Raw genomic sequence first — 20,956 nt, forward strand, 5'->3', positions numbered from 1 at the left:
CCAAGACCCCATTCAAGTTCTACCACCGCTGAAAACTTCCTCAAGTGCTTCAGCTCTCACTGACTTTGTTTCTCTGTGGAGACAGAAGCATAGTCCCTACCACAGAATTCAGCACTACTTTATAAGATAGTCTTGTCTTATCTGATGATGTTTCATATAGATATTCTTATTCTCTAAGATGTGGCAGCACTTTTACTAAAGGGACCCCTGGATTTTATTCCTGGCGAATATAGATCATGGAGTGGACACCTGATAAATACATGCTGGGTTTCTCTTCTTGTTGTTTTGTTTCTTTATCCCAGAAAGAGAATTAAAAGATGTCATGTTTTTTGATATTTCCAGTCTTGCCCCCATCATTCTTCATGCACACTCTTTTCCTTCCAGCCCAAGTGGACTCTTCACCTTGACTTGAAAGTTCTCTCCTATATCAGGACTTTCCATAAACCTGCCTAAACAACAGCATCAGTGTTGTTTGTATGCTGGTTTTGGCAGCCTTCTGCATATAGATTGCAAGCTTTCACAGGGGCTCCTCAGCTCTGTCCCCCTGCAGGGGGTCTTCCTTCAGAAAGGAGGCATCAGTAAATGATTATTGCCTTGGTCAGCTTAGGGCTCTCAACAGTCATGAGCCTCTTTTTCTCTGGGATTCCTGTAGGGAAAGGGATGCAACTCACAAGAAATTGAGGCACCAAATAGGTAAGGAGGGAATGATTCCGGCTCTCTGGCCTGGTTAGCTGTCTAAACAATAATCCTTTTGCAGCTGGAATACTTCTCTCAGAAACTTTCCCAGCCAGCACTATGGGCACAGGGCTGCCAGTCCCAGCTTTGCTCTTGAGCCAGACCCACTTCTGAGTTTACCCTCATCCCCACCTTGACTCTCACTCCTAGCAGAATCATGCACAGTTTGTGAAAATGTTTTCTTCTATTGACAGGTGAAGTCTGGAGCAGGACTCTGAGGCTTTCCGTCCTCCATGCGGCTCACCAGAAAAGGAACTGCGAACTGTAAGTAACTGTGATTGGTGTTTTCCATGCTGACTCAATAAGGTTATGGGTTAAAGACCAGCCCTGAACCTGATCTTTAACAGCCATGCATTGTGCAAGAGAAACACTCGACAATAAGCTAGTCAGAATGTAAAATACAGTGGACCTCTAATTAGATTAGGTCTGAATGTGACAAAGAAGCCCTGTAATATGACATCCTTTTTAATTAGACTTTATTGATTGTGCATTAAGGTGGACTTGATGTGTAATGTGTGTCATGAGTGTCGGAAAGGGAAGCTCCTGAGTTTGCAAGGCCAACCCAGACCCCAGCCACTGTTGTCTGTGGGCTAAGCTTGGGAGGCAGTGAGAGGAGGAACTGGGTCAAGTGCATAGCCCGCGCTTGCTTTTACATCTGGTTATTTCTAGCAAGGCGTGAGAGAGCTAAAAGGAAATGCTGAAGATCACTTCTCTTCTATCAACGCGGTAATAGCTCCACCTTATGCATATGCGTATTTGCTCATATTGGTTCTGCCACTTAGCAAATGTCTACCCACCTGTAGGACCCAGCCTAAGTCCAGTATCCTCCGTGGAGACTTCTTTGGTAACTCCAGTTGGAATTGATTTCTCCTTCCTCTGAAATTCTGCCGTACCCTTTGTCTTCTGGGCACCCCTCTGCCTGCACTTTACTGTGTGCCCTCAGCGAGGCTGTGAGCTCCTGCAGGCGGTCTGGGATTCCCACATCTTTGTGTCCCCACTGCACCCTCAACCTAGTGGCAAATGTTAGTTGGAAGACTGGGTTGCCCTGGGCTGCTTAGCTTCTCCACCCTGCTTCTGGGACTGCTGGAGGCTGAGTTGCTGCTGCGACTTTGATAGTACATTGGCTTCCAACCAGTCCATGGAATTATAAATGATTAACCGTTATCAATGCACATCTTCACCTTTGTGTAAAAATAGATTGACTGTAATGACTATTTGAATAAATCATAAGAATGGTCGCCCTGCGATCATCTAACATCCTGCCGATGGCTGCCCGGTGAGTGAGCAGGGCGCCAGCCCTCCCGCCTAATGGCCTGAGATTCAGTGCTGGTCGCCTCTGTGATTGACGGGCCGTGGCTCCCAGGGCACCTCCTCTTCATCCTGGGCTCTGGAGTGGTCAGATCCCCAGGCCCAGGGGGTGGGGAAGGTTTCCTCCCTCCATCCTGTTCCAGGAAAACCTACCTAGGAGATGGGGCTGGGGGCTGGGAGGAGCCAGAGTAGAAAGATAATGACCTTTGTGAGAATCGATGTCTCCTCGCACCGGAGGTTAGAGGGACCTCATAAGTCAAGTCAAGTATGAGAGGAGCAAGCTGAGCGTGAACCTCAATGAGTGGAGAGTGTGGGGGAAATAGGTCTGCTCATTCCCTCCCTGTCTCTGCGGACAGCCAGGCGCCTTGCACTGGGCCACCCACAGCCAGGGAAAGCTCCTTTACCAGGACACCCTCTTAGACCTGCACTGAGGAAGGAGGGACAGCAGGTTTCTTCAGGTCCCAGGACTCTGAAATGGGAAGATTCAAATGATCTTTCAGCCAGTGGTTTGCTAAGGCCACCTCAGGCAAGAGGATCTTGCCTTTTGGAGGGGTAGGAAGAGAAGGAAGAGGGAGGCAGGCTCCAAGGGACTGGGGCCCATTGAGGAGGGAATAGTCTGAAAGCCTGAAATGTCAGAGAGAAGACCAGTGAGGGCTAGCTTTGAGGCGGAAACAGCAAACATTCTAATTTAATTCCAGTTGTGTTCCAGTTACTACAGCTGTGTAGCAAACCATCCCAAAACATAGTGACTTAACAACATTTATTATGGTCATATTCTGTGAGTCAGGAATTCAAACAGGGCACAGTGGGTTCAGCTTATCTCTGTTCCACCAGGTCTGTGAGTTCAGCTGGGGCAACTCAAAAGCTGGGTGTGGAATCATCTGAAGGCTCATTCACTCGTAATTCTGGGGATTGATACTAGCATTTGGCTGAGATGTTAGCTGAGGCTGTTGTCTAGTCCCCTGTGACCTCTCCATGTGGCTTGGACTTCCTCACAATATAGTGGTTGGAAGTCAAGGGGGTTCATCCTGAGAGACAAGAGCCAGGAGGAAGCTGCATTGCTGAAGTCCAGTCACTTCCACGACGTTCTCTTGATGGGGGCAGTTACAAAGGCCCACCTAGGTTTAAAGAAGGGAACACAGACACCCTCCCACCACCACCTCTTGAAGAAGGAGTATCAATATCACATTGAAAGAGGAGCATGAGGGATGGGATATATGTTGTTGCAGCCATCTTTGGAAAGTACAATTTACCACAACCAGCATTTAAGTCTGGCACAGCACAGCCTCATCTATTTCCAAAGACAGGTTAAAGAAACCCCTGCCTTAGATAACCAAACTGTCCCTTAACTCACAGAATGTCTATATTTAAAGGGCCTTCCCTGAGGCCAGGATGGGCTTCCTTCTGGGGTGGGACTCCCTGAGGACATGCTGAGAAACCTCTACCTTATAGTCCATCTCAGCAAGAGTGGTTCCAGTTTGCAACCCACAGCTTAAGTGCCAGGTCTAGAGATGGCTTTGATTTGTGACCAAGGACTCCACAAGCCTTGAGTCTTTCATTCTTATCCAGGGCTCCGCACATCCCCAACTGCACGGACTTCCAAGCTGGGGCAGGTTTCAGCCAAAGATCAGGACTTAAGAGGCTATCGGGGCTGTGCTGGGGACTGAGGAGGTCCAGGGAGCCCTTCCTCTCTGTACCCCCACATCCTCTCCTCTCCTTCCTTTCCCTCTGCCACACACTATAACGTGCAGGAGGCTGTGCCCTTAAGGACCAGGTTCCCTTCCCTTTACCATTTTCCTGACCCAGATGCAGCTAAATTTTGGAAGAGAATCTGAGTGCACTGGATGCCTTGTTACAACTTACGAGGGTAGAAGGAAAATTCAAGCAACCAAAGAGTGGAAATAGAATGAGTTCATTTTCCCAAAGGGCCAAGATCTGAGAATGGCTAATACCAAAAGGGAGGAAGCAGGGAAGAGAGGGGTAATTGGGCTTGGTTTGAGGAAAGGTGCTGGGGTTTGGAGAGAGAGTCCTGGAGTCTTCCACAAGTCAGCTTACTATTAATAACCAACATTGACTGAGCACTTTCTGCCTGCTAGACCCTGTGCTAAGCCCTTGATGTGCGTTTTCTCATTGAACCCTCCTTACACTGCTTTGTGAGATTCTGCTATCATCTCTGTGCTACAGAAAAGGAGTGGAGGCTCAGAGAACAGGAGAAATACCCTAACGAGTGACAGAGTAAGTTAGTAACAGAGGTGAAATCAAATTTAGGACTCTGTTCTAGAGACGTAATCACTTTTGTGTGGCCCAAGAACCTCAGTTTCCTCTCCTGTAAAATGGGGAAGCCTGATGACATCATCTCTAATGTCCCCCTCGGTTCTAAGATTCTAATTGTGCAGAAAAGGTTCTGGGAACTTGTTAGATGTGTCTAAAGTGGAGGCCCACTTATGGAAATGGGTTTGTATGAAAGTTTGGAATGATTTCCTGTTCTCTCTTTTCCCCATTCGTGAAACTTACCTCAGGAAACTAATGTTTAATTTGGGCAGGTGAAGGAAACAGATAAAAACAGAAAGATCATTTGTATTTTCAAGGCTCCAACTTCGGGGAAAAATGTTGGGTTTAAAGTCCAAAGCTGGGGCTTGAATCCCAGCCTTGCACCTCTGTGGTCCCGGGCTCATCTCTTTGGTCTTCAGATTCCTCATCTCTAGAATGGAAATGGGATTGTATCCCTTCCAGGACTGCTGTGGGGACTAAATGAAATCCAGCATGTGAAAGCCCTAGCGCCATTCCTGGCACACAATAGGGATTCAATAAGGCTTCAGTCATTCACTCACCCGGTAAATAAATAAAAAGTGGAGTTGGAAAGAAAGATTGTTCCTTTTCATTGCTCCTGACAGAGATGGTCAGGAATCTTCCCTTTAACTGTACCCTCCATAAAAGTTCACTCATAAACTATTGATATTTTAATAATACACATTAGCATCTTGCCCTTTGACAAATGAATATTGAATGAGCAATAAAGAGGCAAAAGAGTAACCAGGTATACAGCTTCAGGGAAGCTGGAATCATGAGTAGTTGTCAGAGGGAGTGCCCCTTTCCAGGGACCTGTGACTCACCTCTCTCCCCAGTGACCCCTAGGAAACAGCTCTTAAAAGGAGCTCAGATTCCAGCCCGGTCCAGCCCAGTCTGAGCAGGATTTGTCCTAGGTTTTCTTTCACTTGGCTGGAGGGGATTTGGGAGAATAGAGTAAAGGTCGTTAAAGGGCTGCTACAGGCACGATGTTTCACCCCCAAGTGAAACGCCTTGGCCCACCCCACTACCTTGGCTACAGGTGCAGGCTTCCTCCTCACATACTCTCTCCTGCTCTGTAAATTAAAAGTCTGCAGACAGACAGTGTGCCCCCAAAAGTCAGGCAGTGAGCTTGGAAATAACTCAGACTGGTTCTAGCCCTTTTCTCTCCTTTCTCCACCAGGTCTCGATGGGTGCCTATGCTTAGGGTGTGGGTTAACGTTTATAAAACAGAATTTCCTGCCTCTTGTATCTCCTGGCTCCAGCCCTGCTGCCACAGCCACCAGTTTCTTGCGGCCTCCATCTGGGCTGGGAGTCCTTGAGTGTGCAGGGAACAGTGACAGGGGCTCTTCGTTGGTCCAGCTTAATTGGTGTGATTTAATGGCATTTCTGGCAGATTCAGATTTATACGGCTTTCTGAGCTGCAAATCTGCTTTCTAAATGTAGAATTTTTGTGGAGTGGTAAAAAATAATGGCTGTTCTGTGATTCCTGCCTCCCGAGCTAGGAGATTGCAATTTACATTATGCAAATAGACATTATGCAATCAAGGCACTTTAGCAGGAATCTGGCGGCAGAGAGGCCGCTGATGAGATGCCGAGGTCTGCAGCCCCGACTGGAGGGGCTCTGGAAGAGTGGGGAGGAAGTGGGGAGGGGGTGGGGCAGGTGGAGAGGAGGCAGAGTCTGTTCCACTGGCCCAAGGAGGCAAAGTGGAGCCTGCCCAGAGATGAATGCATCCGGGGAGCTGCCAAAGCGATTCTCTCAATTAATGGCTTTGTTTAATCGTACCCCCTGTCCAGAGGAGTATTGTCTTACGGATAATTTCGTCTGCCTAACGAGATTTTGCTAATTAAATCTCCTTTCAGTTGGTGTGACTATGCCTGCAGGAGAGGGGGCTATTTGGAGTCTTCCCCATAAACCTTTCTAGAGAGGAGCTGGGAAGGAGGCAAGAGAGGGAGGGGGAGAGAAGAGAAAGAAGGGGAGTGAGAAACTTCCCTGCTGTGAGCAGGACTGGAGAGGCTTCAGCAGGGTTTGGAAACTGCAAGGTGGCTGCCACCACCCACCTTGCGTCTCTCTCCTGCTCACTGGAAATGCAGATGCTCATAAATCTTTGTCCAGTCTGAGAGATTGCCCCCCACCTTTTTTTTTTTTGTGAGGAAGATCAGCCCTGGGCTAACATCTGCCAATCCTCCTCTTTTTGCTGAGGAAGACTGGCCCTAGGCTAACATCCGTGCTCATCTTCCTCCACTTTATATGGTACGCTGCCACAGCATGGCTTGACAAGCGGTGTGTCGGTGCGCGCCAGGGATCCGAACTCCGGGCTGCCTAAGCGGAACGCGAGCGCTTAACCGCGGTGCCACAGGGCCGACCCCGAGATATCCCCCCCTTTTTATTTCTTCCCCTATGGCTGTTGTCACCTACACCATTGTCTGTTCTCAAGTTCTTCCCAAATCCCCAGGAGGTTCTCAGGATTTCCAAGCACTGTTCCCAGCAGCTCTGGCTGTGGGTGCTGCTGGTGGTGGTGTGGGAGGGGCAGAAAGTGGTCATGTGGGAACGCCTCCCCTTGCCTTTGCTGTTAGCCAGCCAATCTGGCTCTTCAGAGAGGAAAAATTGCTCCAAAATTGGCCATTTCTCCAAGGATAATTGCATGAATCAAAGAGGAGACTAGCTTGTGAAATTCATTTATCATCAGTGTGCCGAGGATAGCCTCTTGTAGGCAGAGGAGCCTAGCACTGTGCCTGCAACAGCTGGCGCCTGCATAGTGCTGTTGTGAGTATGTGACCACGTCACACGGTGCTCCACCACCCTGTGGTTCTTGACTGTCTACGGCTTCCTTGGCCTGGCTGACTGTGGGCTTCACAGCTCAGCCCTGTCTACTTTTCCAGTTTCATCTCCCACCCCCGTGCTGCTCCCTCCTCCCTGTTACTTACAGACACTCAAACACACAGGCACACTCCTACTCCTCATATCCCAAACATACCAGGTTGCTCAGTTTCCCCCCCAAATACCTGTATAACCTCACACCTCAGAGCCCCTGCACTTGCTCTTCCCTCTGTCTGGAATGTCCTCGGCCTGGATAACCGCTGTTATCGCAAGACCCAGCTCACATATCTCCTCTGTGACTACCTCCTCACAGAGCTTCCCTGCCTTTCGTGAAACACTGCTGCATTCCTGCTTTGTCCTGTATGTCATCACAGGACCTCAAACACGGTTATTTGTCCATCTATCCAAGTTAAGGACTCAATCTTATTCTTCTCCTAATCCCAGGACCTGAGATCATGCCTGGCCATAACAGGCACCCTACAAATTTGGTTGAATGAAAAGATGAATGAATGAACCAAGGAGAAGAGGGTGGAGTGATGGAGAGGGGCTCTCTAGTAGGGCCCCCAAACTCACAGATGGACAATGGTGGTGGGGGTCAGGAGACTGATTTCTGTCTATGTAGGACTGTCTATGTATGTTCTGTCTATGTAGGATTTCTGTCTATGTATGTCTATGTAGGACTGATTTCTGTCTATGTGGCCTTTTCCATTTGGTACAGGTATGTCTGTCATGTTCTGTCTCTTCCTCTAGCCCTTTAGTCATCTTAATATTCCCACCATGCTATGCACTGAGTCTGAAGTGTTTCTTGGTATATAGTAGGTGCTCAACAAATACTCTGTGATGCACTGAATGATTGGATGAGTGAATTGAGTGAATGACTGAATGATTGAACAAGCATGCACTTTGGTGTCAGACTTGAGTTTGAGCCCTAGTTCTGTTATTTACGTAGCTGGGACCTTGAGATTTAATTTTCTTATCCAGAAAGCGAGAATACTACTGCTACCTATTCTATCTTTCTCGAAGGGTTGTTGGTAGAGGGTTATAAGAGATATGTGAGACTGTTTTATAAACTATAAAGCACTATGCAAGTGTAAGAGGTTATTATTATAATGGTTATTATACTTGAAGTGATCATTGTGTTTGAAAATGAGGGATTCTGTTTTCAGGAATATAAAATCATCCAGGCCTGATTTGAACTCTGAGACTTACAGAGCAATCATTATGGGAACTAATTCCAGATTTGCCCAACTATGGGAAATTTTAGGGGCTGGAGTGAGAGGAGGGGTCTGGTGAAAGTGGTCCCATCTTCATTTGTGCCACCTGTCCCCCAAGTAGTCCCATGTAAATGGTCTCTCCTGAATCTCTACAATTGCCTGGACTTCTAAACCTCGTTATCTATGCTGTTCCCTCTGCCAGGAATGTTTTTCTCCTCTTCTCCTCTTTTCCTCTCTTTCAAAAAAAGGTCTTTTGACCCTTTCATGCCAAGTTGCTGCACTGTCACCCTCTGGACTCCCAAGTTACCAGCTCTGCCTCCCTGAGGGCATTTACTACAGTGTACCTGGGACTGTAAATGTCTATCTCTCTCACCACATGATGCACCTCCATCCAGGGCAGGTTCTGAGCATCATTCAGCTCTGGAGCTCCAGAGCTGAGTGGATGAATGGATGGATGGGTGAGAGGTGAAAGGAAGGTTGGGGCTTGGTAAATGCACAGGATTTGAACTTTTGAAGCACCCTAAGCTATAGGGAAAGGTGAAGAAGAAGCTTCAGAGAAATTAGCAGTGCCTTGCAAATAACTCCCAAATTTCTAAGAGATATTTCCCACCCACCCTCACACACAGAAGATCAAATAGGCTGATCTTCCCTGGGGTCACTATGTCCGGGGACCCCAATCCCGTAAAGGTGGGTGACTGGCCGTCAGCCAGGTGAGCAGTGAGGCTTCCAAGTTGGCACTGAATCCTGAGGATGGGGAGGTACCTGCCTGTTGCTGACCCCTACAGGTAAGTAATTACCCACCTGGGGAGGCAGATGCTGCCTTCCTACATCTCTAGCCTGTCCAGATTCTGTCTCATGGTGGAGTCGGCCCCAGCTGGCAGAGAATCTGCTGGAAGCCCTTCCGGGAACCCGGCTCCCTCACCTTCTCCCTGGATTTGGAGGCATCTTGTCTCCACCCTGCTCAGGGCCTCTCCCCCATGCCCTCCCACTCCCAGCAGCTCTCCTGGAGCCCCAGGCAGCCTCAGCAAAGTGCCAGGGGGCTGGGAGGCTTTTCATTACCGAATGCACTGAACCTATTTGTGAGTGTTTTGCAAAGTGTTTAATCCAAGGTGTTCCCTCAATTAAATTAGTGCAAACATCTGTGTCCCACATCCACCTCCATTTGCATTCTGTGCCATTTATTACAGCGGGAAATTGGAAGGCACCTTAGGAATACTTAGGACTGAATTAGGCTAGGTTGGGGTGGGCGTCTGGGGGTGGGCGTCTGAGGGTGCCTGTGAAGTTGATCCACGAGGCAGTTCCATCTCCAGGCAGGGACTAGTGGAGGAGCCACTTTCTGGTGCAGGAGACAACACGGTGGGAAGTGTCCAGGCTCGGGATCACCTGCTCTTGTGGGAGAGGTTGGGTGAGTTTAATTAATAACCCTGATCCCCACCTGGGCCCAAGTGCCTGCAGAGGCAGGAGGAGTTCACTGCTGTTGTTTTATAACTTTAAACCCAATTGAAAAAAAAGTGTATCACATTCAAGTGACCCCCCTGGGTTTCTCCCCGGGGGAGCCCTTTCCTGCTGGAAGATGGGTTTTTTCATCATGAAACTGCTCAGCCTTGGTGACTGGCTGAGCGTGGGTGGCAGCGCTCTCCCCTGTACCACGTGGTTCCCACGACTGTCAAGTACTCTGGGAGTCCTACTATTATACTAATCTAGCAGGGATCAAAGAAGAATAGTTTCTACTGTGTGACAGGCAGGGCGCTCAGTGCTTCTCATGCATTATCTGTTGTAACCCTCCCGCCCACCCTCTGAGGCAGGTCCTCTAATAATAGAACAAGTCAGGGAGCTGGGCTTAATCAGAGAGGTTAAGCTGTGTGCTCAAGGTTCCACAGCTACTAAGAGGAGCAGACAGGATTGAATGCAGGTCTGATGACTCCAAAGACTGTGTGCTTCCCACTGCACTCGGACAGCTCTCTGAGATGAAGCAGTTGGCGTTGGCTTTGAATCAGGGACCTTGTCACCTCCTCGAACCTCCTGAGTAGCACCTCCTGGCTGAGCTGTACAGAGGCCCTGGTCTTAGCCTGCCTGCCTCAGGTTGCGAGCCTCGGGTTAAGATGCTGTAGCCTGGGATACCCAGGGGCCTATGGTGGTTGCTCAGCCTGCAGTTGGCTCGTCTGAGGGAAGGGACCCCTGGCTTTTGGCGGGGGGGCGGGGGCAGGGAGGAAAAGGATAAGTCTGGGGAGTGAGGAAGAGACTCACAGGATGCTGAAGGACCTTAGAGATCACTGAACTCCTCAGTACTGAGTGGAAAAACTGAGACTCAAAGGAGGCAATGCTTACTTTAAGGCCACCGAGGGTTTGGTGATAGAGGCTGGACTGGAACTCAGGGCTCCCACTTCCTGGGAGAGGGGTGATATCAGGGCCTGGGGAGGTCCCAGGGGTTTTGTAGGGTGGGTGTTGGCTTTCTAGATGCAAAATGTAAATCAAGGCTGGATCAAGGAACCAGGGAGAGAGGGGCTGGGAGGTTGCTGTGGACTCATCTAGGGATCCTTCTGAGCTGCCGTTAACAGAGAACCTTCCAGGTCTAGAGGGCTGCTGGCTATCTCTGGCCTGGGCCTTGGGGCAGGTCCTCACCAACTCCTGGGGTTTCACCTAAGGACATCCAGGGGGTGGCAGAACCGGGGTGGCAGGAGGAGACCCGGGACCTGGGCTGAGCACCACCTGTGCCCATCTCCACCTCCCCCTTGCCCCGTCTGCCCTGGGGTCTGGGAAGCATCTGAGAAATGGAGTGCAGTGGCAGAGCAACACACTTGAGCTCAATCCCTACTCTTCCCCCTCCTCCCCTGACGAGATAGGACTGTGTCCCAGCCTTAGTTTCCCCATCTGTTAAAGAGTGATAATAACCTCCTCTTACAGGCTTGTTGGGAAAATGAAAGGAAATAATGGGAAGCCTTGGCCCTGCTTTGGAACTCAGAACATTGTTGCTGGTTCCCTTTCTTTTCCATGGGTCTATCTACCTTCCTCTCTTAGACCCTGTGCCTGCTCCTGGATATTGAGGGCGAGAGGCGCTGTGGGGATGATGATGGGCAGCCCCTGACTCAGTCCTACCTCCTCCTTTTTGTTTTTTCTTCCTTCCCTCTCTCATCATAAGACTTTAATAAATGCATCTCAGTATGTGGCCCTGCCTGGGGCTTTATAAGAATGAATTGCTTATCCAGCCCTTACTTCCTAGAAATGATAATCAACAATCAACACACATTTATTAAGCACTGCCTGTATGTAGTACCCAGCTCTAGGCCCAGCGGGGTCAGCCTGAGAGCGACCTAAGGGCCTCTTGTCTCCTTCCAGGGCCACAATGGCTCCTGCTTTCTCTGGATTTGCTGGATCCCAGGACCATCTGCCTTTACCAGCAGGATTTTGGGTTTCTGTACCGTTTTGTGCCTCTCTGCTTCTACACATGGGGTTCTCTTTGCCTAGAATGCCCTCCAGCCCCTTGTTTACCTGCTTAGAGCTCAGTTTCTCAGTGATGAGTAAGTCTGTGACCACATCTTAGCTAGGGTTTATCTTCCTTGAGCTCTCGGTGCACATTCGGCATCTTTCTGTGACTATTTATCACACTGTATTTCACTTATGTCTTTACCAGACATGCCTTGCTCTCCAAGGATAAAGAGTCCAGAGTGTACTGTCCTATAACTAGCATGGGCCCTAGGGCACCTGTTCTGTCTGTCCTGTAGGCCAGATCATGCTCAGTTCATCCCTAGCAGAAGAGAATGCCCGTTACTAGAATGCCTTCCTCTCCCATTAGCCTTTGGCACTCGATAAATGTTGGTTTTGTGGACGAACCTCTGGCGTGTTTGAAGGGAGGCTGTCATGGCAGCAGACCTCACTAATTTCCAGAGTGTCCAGTCTGAGAGCATGTCCCTGTCTCTTTTATTTGCAATTCTACTAAGTATTCTCTCTCCCACCTGGGGACAGGATATGGGCTCTCCAGATGGAGGTGAGAATAGGCAGAGAAAAATGACTCCCTTAATTTTTTGCCCCTGTGGCTTTGCTGTGGACATTTCTTTTCCTATAAAATCTCTCTTGTCTCTCTATGTGGCCAAACTCTGCCCATCCTCCCTAGTCCTGTGCTGCCTCTTCCACAAGTCTTAGAACTCTCAGGGGAAAGCAGTTTCTCCCTCCCAGAGCACCTTGCCTGAATCTCCCGACACTGACCAGTGTCCACCTGCATCCCAAGTATGTCTGCATGTGTCCTTGAACACAAAGCTGTGTCACCACAGGGTCCATGGCTGGTGCCTCTGCAGCCCGCACTCCACCTGGCACGGTGCCTACACATTCTGAATTTATGATATGTATTTGCCAAAGGAAGGAATGAACAAGACTACTCCTAATCTCTCTCAGAGGGAGGTGTCTGGGTTCTTCTCCCATTCTCTGCTTTGACTTTTCTGCGCCAGAGTTCTAATGGACTTGGAAGCACATTTGTCACTGGAAACTGGATGCTATGGACAGCAAAAGAAAAACAGGTGTTCAATTCTACTTGGTATACTGAGCAGACTGGAATTACTTCTGTATGGCAGGCCTGTCAAGTCCCAGAACACTGATACTGATAAATTAAGGGGTCATTTTTCTCTGCCTATCCTCAGCTCCATCTGGAGAGCCCATGGGAGAGCCCAAGGAAGATGGGCCATTGGAATAAGAGAAGAAAATATTACAACTTTATTTATTTGTATTTTTTTTTAATCTCATCCTGTTTAGATTTCTATTTTGGCATATGTTCCATAAGAAACATCACATACTGGTATAGTAGTATGTTTAATATATACACACACATGCAGGTTTATATATGTGTATATTGAGAGTGTGTTAAAGATTTTTACTGATAGAGTTGAAAACTCATCTGAGGACCATGGACTTAGGCCACTGGCCCACGTCCAGGAGGTAAGACTAGTCACATTTGCTAGTGTCTCCAGACAAGTGTCTCACTCGCGAGTGTGGCCTCCCCTCAGGCCTAAAGCTTTACAACCTGCATCTCACTAGATAGCAAATTCCTTAAGGAAAGGAACCCTGGGATCCTACTCCCCTGTGAATTTCCAAGGCCTGGCACACTGCAGATACCCAATAAATTAAGCATAGCTTGAATTATATTTATTTGAATTGATTGAGATTATCTGAGAATCTTTTATTTATTTATTTTTTTAATTAATTTTTTGTGTGTGTGTGAGGAAGATCAGCCCTGAGCTAACATCCGTGCTAATCCTCCTCTTTTTGCTGAGGAAGACCGGCTCTGAGCTAACATCTATTGCCAATCCTCCTCCTTTTTTTTTTTCCCCCCAAAGCCCCAGTAGATAATTGTATGTCATAGTTGCACATCCTTCTAGTTGCTGTATGTGGGACGCTGCCTCAGCATGGCCGGAGAAGCGGTGCGTCGGTGCGTGCCCAGGATCCGAACCTGGGCCGCCAGTAGCTGAGCGTGTGCACTTAACCGCTAAGCCACTGGGCTGGCCCCTGAGAATCTTTTAAAGTTTGAAAATTTGACTTCAATTTAATTCTCAATTGTCCACTCCCAGACAGTATACTCGTTGTATTTACTAGATATCCATCATGCAACAAAAAAAAATATGTGCCTACTATGTACCAGGTTCTGAGCCAGCTCCTAGGTGACAAATTTGAGGTCCCTGACCTCAAATTACTAACATTCCTTTTTTTCAAAAACAACCAAACAAGAAATCATAATGTAAATCAGCACTCCCCTCTTCACTGGGGTTATTCTGAAACAAATCGCCGGCCTCATACCGTTTCCTCTGCAAATGCTCCAGTCAGTACTTGCAACCTTTTCGGGAGAGACAGACCTATCAACAAATGCAGTTGTGTTCTGGGAGCAGTGCTAGACCCCACTGGGCATGGCTAGGGCCCAGAACAATCAGGGAGTGGTCACACTCCCTGGGGGAAGTGGAGTGGGGTCAGGAATGATTTTTATGTAAATGATGCTTAGGCTGAGTCTCTAAGTTACCTTCTAGGCTTGGTGTTGAAATTTCAGAACCAAAGAGGGGGCCTATCAGATAACGAGTGAACGTGAGAGGAAGACACTCCCATAGAGGGAGACGGCCTTCACAGAAGACAGAACACTCACGGATCTTAGTGTTCGCCTCCCTCATCTTAGGATGAGACAAGCGAGGCCCAGAAAGCCGAGGCCTCTTGCCCACAGTTGCACAACTAGAGATTGACAGCGGCAGAATCCGGGCTCAGGCGGGCTCCTCCCTCGGCCTCCTTCCACACATGGAGGACCCCCGGCCGCGCCGGGCTGGGCCTGCCTCTTTCACACACCCACGTTTCTGTGACCAGGAATAGCACACATGGAGCCCCCAGCAGCTCTGGGCTGTGGGCGCCCCCTCTGCCTTCTAGCAGCTTCCAGAGGGGGCCAGCGGCTTGCAGCCCCAGAATCATCCTGGGCTGCATGTGACTTCTTCTTTCTTCCTGTGCAAGTTGAGCACTTGCCACCCTGCTGTCTGTTTTTCCTTGCTAAGGTTCAGTTCTAATTATGTTGATTTTCTTCATCCCACCCCCTCCTGGAAGCTTATTAGGTTGAATATTTTTATTTATTATCATTTCGCCCAACTCCTGCCAGCATTTCCAATTACTCTCCCCGCTTCCTTGTAATTGTCTTTCTGTAATGGCTCTGAAACAATTGCGCTAAATGAGGTGTCTCCTGGAAGATGAGAGTCTCACTTCATTAAAGGCTAATGTATTCTCAGCTCCAGCTCTGTGGGGCTAGCTTGGAAGGAAGACATTTAAACAGCTTCTTTTATTTTATAGGGAGCAACTTTTCAGCGACGAAGATGTCTGTGGGGTATATGTGTATGTGCGTGCGTTGCCTGATTTTAATTTAAAGAAAGTTTATGAAATAGTGTAAGTCTCCTTATTGATGAAACTTGTTCTCAGGTAGCTGAAATTTATGCAGTGGGGTGCGGGGCTCTGGAGCAGGGTGGGAAGGGGCAGTTGATTCAGATGTCCACCCTGCCTTTCTGCTAGCTCCCCTCCCTTCCTCTCTTGCTCCTCGCCTGCTGGATCAGCCCGCAGACCTCTTTATGCCTCCATCCTGTGTCTCTGCCTCCCGCATTGTGTGCTCAGTTTCCGCTGTGGTGATGACCTTCTGTTATGTACTATTTTTTTCAGCTTATATACCCAACTCATTCATTTATTCATTGTTTATTCATTTATTTGATCATTTGTTATTCATTCAACAAATGTTTATTGCCGCTATGTTCAGGCATTATTCAGGATGGGGGTATGTCCTTTGGAGCGTAGAGAACAGTGAGGGAATAGAGACAGATAACAGGTAAGCAGGCGCTTCTAGTGCACTATGTTAAGTGCTGTAATCAGACAAGGGTGGACCACTCTGAGAGCACCTCATAAAATCTTGTGGGGTCCGGGAAGGCTCCTAAAGGGAGGGGGGGTCTGGGTTGATACCTGAAGGGTGAAGAATTAAACAAGTCACAAGGGAGTGGGTGGAAGGCCTGCAGGCTGAGGGAGCTCCAGTAGCTAGAGAGGGCTTGGTAGCCGAGGTGAAATGCAAGATCCTCCATCTAACAGGAGGGTCGTGTGGGAGAGAGGCTGCACTGAGAGGTGGGGCTGGAGATCATGGAGGGTCTTCAGTGTTGGGCTGCTGAGGGATCGGTGGGACATAGAAGAGTTTTGAGCAGGGGATTGATTCGGCCAGATCTGTGTTTTGGAAAGACCTCTCCTGCTTCAGTATGTAATTGGAGGAAGGGAAAAAAAAGGGCAAGGAGACCTTTTAGGAAGCTGTTGCAAGAGATGATGATGCCCTGCCTGAAGGGGGGCAGTGAAGGAAGACAGAGCTTCCTTCACTGTGAGGTGTTACAGGTGGAGAAACAACAGGCTTGGGATGGGATGGCGGTGAGGAGAGCGGGCATCAGGGATGAGATCCACTTTTCTGGCTTGAGCAGCTGGGTGAATGTGTGCAGTGGGATCCTAACAACCGTGACAAGGCATTACCCTCCATGAGAGCTCATGTAGCTCCCCAGGATGTGGGACCATAAGGTTCAAATCCCAGCAATGCTGGGCAGCTTGGACCAGGGCCTTCAGGACTCCCAGGGCCTTCACCAGCAGGGCCTGTGGGTGGCATGTGGGCACCAGCTCACTCCTTTAAAGGGTTGTTCATGTTTACATCTGTGGAGCTCTTTAACGCGCCTGTATGTGCAGAGCTCTGAGCTGAGCAGGTCACGTAGTGGCTCTGACTTCTGTCCCAGGCACCCTAACCTATACCAAGGCTGACTCTTCTAAAGGGTTTTTCATTTCATAGTCCAGAAAGAGTGGGAAGGCTCTTCCTGATACGTTTTTGTTGGAAGAGAAGAATTTAAGCTTACACCGTGTTGTGAGTCAAGTACATCCAGAAGTGTTTTTATGCCTCAGAGGCACTTTTTTAAGGGTCCCGGGAAGCTTGCCAGCAACAGTGGTGGTAATAGTAAAAAAAGTGATAGTAGTGATTTGTATGTTTATCGAGGGCCACTATGTCCTAGGCCCCCTTTTAAGCACTTGCATGTAGTATCTCATTTAGTCCTCACAACAGTCCTATCACGTAGATATTATTATTGGCTCTATTATTATTGGCACAAAGAGGTTAAGTAAGCAGGCTACCAGGACTCCCCAGCCTGCAGTTTCCTCTCAGAGTCCGGGAAGAAGGGAGTCCGGCCAGACCAGAGCCAGGTTGGGAGTAGCCGAGGGCCAGGAGAAGTGGCTTGGTTCAGTCCTCCACACTGTTTCCTCTCCTGCTCCTCACACCTCCTGTTATGTATTACTTTTTTCAGTTTATATATCCTCACTCCATTGATTCATTCATTCATTCATTCATACATGTCCTTCAAGACTGTGCAAATGCCACTGACTCCCGGGCAGAGCCGGAACTTCCTTCCTCTCTGGTTCCCAGAATACGTACATTTCTCAATTCCAGCTGCTGATTTGTAATTATTGTTTTGCATGTTTCTCACCTCAGCTCTACTTTGAGTTTTCCCTAGGAAGGGATCTTGACTTACTCCTCTTTATATCCTTGGTACCCAGCACAGAGCCTGACACCCAGTAGGTTTTCTGTGATTTAATAAATGCTATTAGGGATGCCAGGATGCTCAGGAGGGGCCCTGGAGGTCAGAGTCAGGGAGACCCCCATCCCCTGTCCCTTACAGGAGGAGAGAGTGGCCCAGATGTGCTCCAGATTGGGCTCAACCCCCCAGGGCGACTGCCTGGTAATAGGGGGAAGCTGTCAGGAACACAAGTCTCTCTGCACTCGGGGAGATGTGGGGTTGAGGTAAGCGCTCCTCCAGGGCCAGAGGACTGAGGAAGCAGCGGCTAGCTGGATGTTTATTCTGATGAAGTGCTTATGTAACACCAGGCTTCCTTGGGCTCCCAGGGGGCTGAAGAGAGTGCACACCAAGGAAACAAACAACAGAGATGGCAAACCACCCATGCTACTAGACAACTGAGGTGAAGAGTGTGCGCATCTGACATCTGCAAAAATTTAGCATCAGGGCAATTGCCAAGCAGGTTTTTTATAAAGAATAAACTGTGTCTTTAAATATTCAAGTGCAAAAAGTCACCAACCATTTTCCATCTCCCGAATCTCCTTCTGATTGCCATTCCTTCAAGGCTGCCATGGGGTGCTGTGAGATTCTTCTCTCAGGAGGGGCGGAGGGTGAGGGTCACCTCTTCAGCAGGTCCCTCCTCAGCCAAGGGAAACAGGGCTCTGGTCACAGCCTGAGGGCAGCGAGGGGAGAAAATGGGAGGAAGGAAATACAAGCTAGAGCCAGGGGTCCTGGTCACTAGATAGCCATGTGACTTTGGGCAAGTGGCTTACCCTTTCTGAGCGTCAGTTTCTGTATCTGTAAGAGGAGAGAAACATTAACTCTGCCCTGCTCAACCCGCAGGCTTGTTTGAGTATCTGTACCCTGTGGCAATCTGTGGGATCATGCCACCTTGCCATGCTGCCTCTCATCCAAGTTGGGTAACACAGAATCCTCTGCCTGCTCTAGCCAGCTCTCTCTTCTGCCAGCTCTAGAGCTGAGTCAGGTGTGCCCACCGCACTTTCCGTAACGCCGAGGACAAGGATCCAGGTGAAGTCTAAGTCTGAGGTCCCCTGGGGCTCTTGGAAACAACAGACAAGGCTTCCAGTGCCCAAGAGAAGTGAGAAACTAACCTGTGTGCTGCAGAACAATGGGAAATTTAGGGTAAGAAGTCTTAGGATCCTAGAACAGAGCTAGACAGAACATTACTTTGCTCGTGTAATAAACATGTGTTGAGAACCTACCATGTGCCAGGCACTGTGGTAGAAATTGAGATTGTAAAGGTGACCCATACACGGGCCCTGTCCTTTCAGAGCTTATGGTCTGGCACATTATGCCCACTTTCCTCCATTTCATAGATGAGAGAGAAACTGAGGCCCAGGAGAGGAGGTGACTATCATGAGGTCACATAGCCCCTTGGTAGACTTGGCAGGATCAAAAGGCTGCATTGTGAGGATGAAATGAGCTAATACATGCCAAGGGCTAGAGGCAAGCCCGGTACCTACCTGGTGACTACTCTCTACGTGTTTCCACTAGGCTTCCAGACTCTAGGAGCATGTCCCTCTGTCCCACACAGCCCCTCACTGGCCCGGAGCTCCAGCCTCACTCATATCTTGAGGCCAGGCGTTTGAGATGAGCCTGGGCCACCCTCAGGTGAGAGTGACAAAGGGAGAGTGAGAATGACAGTGGGCCTGAGGCTCTTGGCCCTGAGCATTTTATTCTTTTATTCACCCATCACTTATGGAGAGCTTGACACGCGCCAGGCACTGGGCTGCATTGTTGAACAACACCAACAAGCCCCCTACCCTCAAGGAGTTTATATTTCAGTGGAGAAGGGGGTTGGACAATCAACTATAATAAACCAGATATTTTCAGCATGAGATAAGGATTAGGAAAGTCATATACAGGGTGATAGACAAGAGATTAACGGGATGGTGGGTTAGGAGGTGGTGAAGGTGGGGTTGTGAGTGGGGGGGCAGGTTTTGTTCACCTCTGGAAATTGCCCTGCCAGATGAAGCAGGATTTGGGGGAGCTTCTGCTCAGCTCTAACACACCAGTCTCCAAAGCTCAGCATCTTGAATAAATGTATCAGTACTGAGATTGTCTGTACCCTGCCCAGCCCCAACCCACAGCAGGAGGTAATGCCTCCTCAGTTTCACCACTATCCCCTTGGAGGTCTCAGTGACAATTGCAATTTGAAATCAGGAGTAAAATAAATGCAGAAAGAACAAGACTATTCCTCTGATGCTCCTTGGGCCTGAGTTTTCTAATCTCTGAAATGGGAGAACTTAGCCTGCCTCGGAAGATGGAGGAGATGGCCTCCAGAGCTGATTTCCAGATGACGGGAGGGAAACCTCCAGTCCTGAGGGACCACAGAAAATGTTCCATTCCAGAGCAGTGCAACTGCTGGGGAATTCTAACATCATCTCCATTCCATGTGCAGGGAAAAGCCATCTCTTTCTTCACTCTGGCTCACCTCCCCAGGCAATCTGGGCACATGTTTGTAGTGGTCATTTCGTCCAGGAATCAAAGACTTTCTTTGGACTTGTGTGACCCTGCCTCTAGTCATCAGGTGAGCCCTGAGTGGGTGGCCCCAGGACTGGCACTCTAGGACCCCATCACCAAGGGGCTGGGATCCCCCAGGGCATCTCATGATTAGGGATCAGGTGGATTCAGTCTTGACTGCACTTCAGGACTCAACTAAACAAAGTTGTGAGCCTTCCTAGAGATTGGACAAGCATAGGTAAGAAGGTGAAGATCTGAGCAAACCTGGATGTCGAGATTTCGTGGTCCACAATTCTGGTTTCTTACATTCCTTGTGTATGCCCGGGACCATGAGAGGTCATCTTGCCCATCCCCTTGTCTCCAGGCAGGACTGCACTTCACCAACCAAACAAATAGATGAAAATCTTCCCCGTTCCTAAGACTACTCATTCACAAAGAATAAGGAAGGGCTCCAGAGAGAAAGGAAATGGATTAGTGGCTGGGGTACCATGTTCTGTGGCAAGTTCAGAAGAGAGAAAGCCAGGCTTTGGAGTCTTGGGGCTGGGTTTCTGGATGTGGGAGTCCACTGAATTCATCCCTTCAGATGTCCATCAAAAACATCCTTAAAAGAGACATTTTACTCAGAATCAAGTGTTCTTCCTCTGGGTCTCTTTCCCCACTGCCCTGACCCTGACTGGGTACCTCAGGGACAAACCCAGAAACAACAGAGACTTTTTTGACCAGGTGGTACTCACTGTGTGTGTGTTTAGGGTGGGAGAGACAGGCAGGCCAGATTCCATCCAGCAAGTACCCCGGTGCATGCTAAGCCAGTCCTGGGTCTGAGAGACCCTGGGATTCCCAAGGAGGCCTATCCACTTAGCTCTGGGGATTGGTGGTCCGCTGAGTCTCCCCTACCAGCATCCTGATCCTTGTGGCCCAATCCTCGAGCTCCCTTTTTGTGCACTAATCCTATGACTTGGTAGCCCCCGAGAGATATTTTCTTCCCAGGTTGTTGGCCACTGCCTAGTTTCTCAGCAGATAAACCCCCA

At 49.0% G+C, this 20,956-nt stretch overlaps 1 protein-coding gene across 4 annotated transcripts in view; it reads left to right on the forward strand.

Moving 5' to 3' along the window:
- The first annotated feature begins 926 nt into the window (after positions 1-926).
- The window catches only part of PKNOX2 (PBX/knotted 1 homeobox 2), a 186,457-nt gene continuing 166,427 nt past the window's right edge, over positions 927-20,956 (forward strand). For all 4 annotated transcript variants that reach the window (XM_087433884.1, XM_087433886.1, XM_004438429.2 and 1 more), the window contains exon 1: positions 927-999. The gene's annotated coding sequence lies outside the window, so the exon portion shown is untranslated. The remainder of the gene's footprint in view (positions 1,000-20,956) is intronic.

The sequence above is a fragment of the Ceratotherium simum genome, chromosome 7 (assembly GCF_057802395.1).
Source record: "Ceratotherium simum simum isolate JZ-2026a chromosome 7, ASM5780239v1, whole genome shotgun sequence".
Classification (NCBI taxonomy): Eukaryota; Metazoa; Chordata; class Mammalia; order Perissodactyla; family Rhinocerotidae; genus Ceratotherium; species Ceratotherium simum.